Source organism: Armigeres subalbatus, chromosome 2 (genome assembly GCF_024139115.2).
Source record: "Armigeres subalbatus isolate Guangzhou_Male chromosome 2, GZ_Asu_2, whole genome shotgun sequence".
Lineage (NCBI taxonomy): Eukaryota > Metazoa > Arthropoda > Insecta > Diptera > Culicidae > Armigeres > Armigeres subalbatus.
Window position 1 is genome coordinate 23,286,743 of NC_085140.1, and position 2,597 is coordinate 23,289,339.

The 2,597-nt window shown below is 38.7% G+C and overlaps 1 long non-coding RNA gene across 1 annotated transcript; it reads right to left on the reverse strand.

The window, feature by feature from the left end:
* Nucleotides 1–267: 267 nt before the first annotated feature.
* LOC134214144 (uncharacterized) lies at nt 268–1,201 on the reverse strand. The gene is made up of 3 exons (XR_009979677.1): nt 1,160–1,201; nt 762–936; nt 268–698 (listed from the first exon to the last, which is right to left on the reverse strand). It is a non-coding gene; the product is annotated as an uncharacterized LOC134214144 (long non-coding RNA).
* Between the last annotated feature and the right edge of the window lie 1,396 nt (nt 1,202–2,597).

Below are 2,597 nucleotides of genomic sequence, written 5' to 3' on the forward strand. Positions count from 1 at the left end.
AGTCGGACAATTTCCAATAAAATTGTCGCGGCGCATATCCCCTCCAAAATAGATCGTTCTACCCTACCGTTACTTTTCAAACATCCTGTTCTTCAGTCCTTAAAAAAAATATAGTATAATAAAAGTTTTCCAGTCCACTTTGGAAAAAAATCGCTGAGGACTCTTGGTCGTTCGCGAATGTGACTCAATTTTATATATTATTTATTCCAGTATCTTTTCGCATTGTAATTTTTTTTAGTAATTATATGGGGTAGTTAATAGTACATATTGCAAGATTTGTGTGCCATTCTTGGATGCTCAATGGCTAATATATTTGTTTTATTTTTCTCGTCAAATAAATCAAAACCAAACTTTTGATATTAGACCCATAATGTTGTATACCAATCGAGATAATTTGACTGTGTAGGTACTTGGAATTACCTATTCGATTTGTTCCCAATCAAACTGCGTTCGACTTTTTCTCGCTATTGAAAATTGATTCGTTCGGCGCCTGTATTTCGAAGCGGGTTGATATTGGCTTTTCGTCAGGAATAACTATACAAAATCATAGTATTCGTTCAACTATAAAATTCATTTATTGGATTTATCATGAAGTTTTTATAATTATTTTCTTCATATAATTATGTTCATGCGTGCTTTATTTTACTTCGCTCCTGTGCAGCCCATCCAGAAGCACCCTTTCTGAAGATCCTCCAAAGCTGAACAATATAAAAAGTTTTGCAAAATCCGTGAAACTAGTCAAGAATTTTATCGATACTTACGAGAACGTTTCTTTGGGTTTTTATTAGGTTGCTTCTCATCTTCAGCCCGACATTGGAGCACACCCAATATGAAGACGGTAACCAACAAAATGATATTGAGATTCATTATACTAAGAAGTTTATCATACACTCTTGGAGAAAATTCAGCCTCAATAAGTGAATGGTTCAGCAACAGCTGTTATATAAAGAAGAAAAAACTTCCAGCGATCAACACCATGCGTGTCAAATTTACTCAAACGAATAGGATTAGAATCGGAAAAATTATTAAACGCTAACCGTTGATAAGAAAAGTTTCGACTCTTGTTAAGGAGAGAGACAGGCAAGCAAAACATATACCAAGCTTTGTGCTCTGAAACAGTGGGGCTCATCCTCATCCGCCAGCAGCATATGGTCCTTACCGTCTATGAGTGCAGGACACGGAGCCATTGTTAGATTAATTTAAATATGAAGTCTTTAATAGATATTTGACACATTCTTCTGGCAGGTCTATCAGGACACCAACTTTCAAACTCAATTTTCAATAAAAGAATATGTTTTCCATATTTTCTAATCTAACCGTATCACTGCTTCCGTGCGGGTTCTGACGCGCACGTTTCCACTTACTAGCATGAACTTTGCCTCAACATTCACCACCAGCACAACTTGTGTTGTCTCATGTTTCAATCAGGGGCACTATTTTGCTAACTTCTCAAATGTTTGGCCGACAATGTCCACATCATCCGCGAAGCAAACAAATTCCGCGAAACAAACCACAATTCGTTTGCCCTGTCTTGTGTGAGGTAAGGCCAAACTATGAATTGACCCGGCTCGCAGAAACTTCTGGTGCACTTGCTTATTTGGCGCCACTTTTACAAAAAAAATGTGTCGTCAAATAGGGAAGTGCACTAAAAGTTTCTGTGAGCCGAATTGTAGTGATAAATAGGTCCGATGCAGAGGGCTAATGTGACAACTAAACGGAACATAGTTAACGCATTGAAAAGGCACAATACATATGTCCGAAACGTCGGATGAAAACATAAAACCCCGTTTTTCCTCCCAAAGACTGAAAGTCAAACCTCAAATGGCATCCTTAATTAGTCGTCTCCTCCACTGCATAAACACTCACTGCCTGTACTCTTGCTCCCCAATGTTCCTCGAAATGCGGCTTCAACCTTTCGATCATCACACGTTCATTATTCAAGATGCTCTCATCCTTAACCCTGTACTTTTCGACAAGCTGCACGAAGACTATGCGGGACACGTTGAACTTCTTATATAATTTGCGCGTTTTTTGAGAATAGCAAAGCTGCTCTATCTCATCAAACCCCTCTTCTTCCATGCGGCGTTTTTTTCTCCTGGAAAAGACAGGTCTACTATCTACGTTTCAGTCCATGGAGTGCCACACCTGCGCTGCGTTCTTATCCTCCAGAATATTTCTGCACTCTTCGTTGAATCAATCATTCCGTCGACTTCGTCCCACATCGTCGACGTTGCTCTCCGCTGCGTCGTTGATGGCTACTTTAACTGTACTGCAGCAGTCCCCAAGAGAGGTCCCATCGAACTCACCCTTTTCTTGTAATGTAACAATGATTTTCGTTTATAAAATTGACTCCCTTGCACCTATTGTGGTGCAACTGTACCAATAGTGGCGAGTCTCATAAGAAATCAATGGATAGCACCACTATGGGAACCACTAAAGGAACAGTGTACCCATTAGTGGTGCAAGCAATATTTGGTCGTTGTTGATGTTAAATGACATCAATCCTATTTGTGTGAGCAAATTTATTAGTTTATCTATTTGCTAAGATATTAAAACTGTAATTTTCCCATAATTATCAGTTTAAAAAAAAAAGTTTC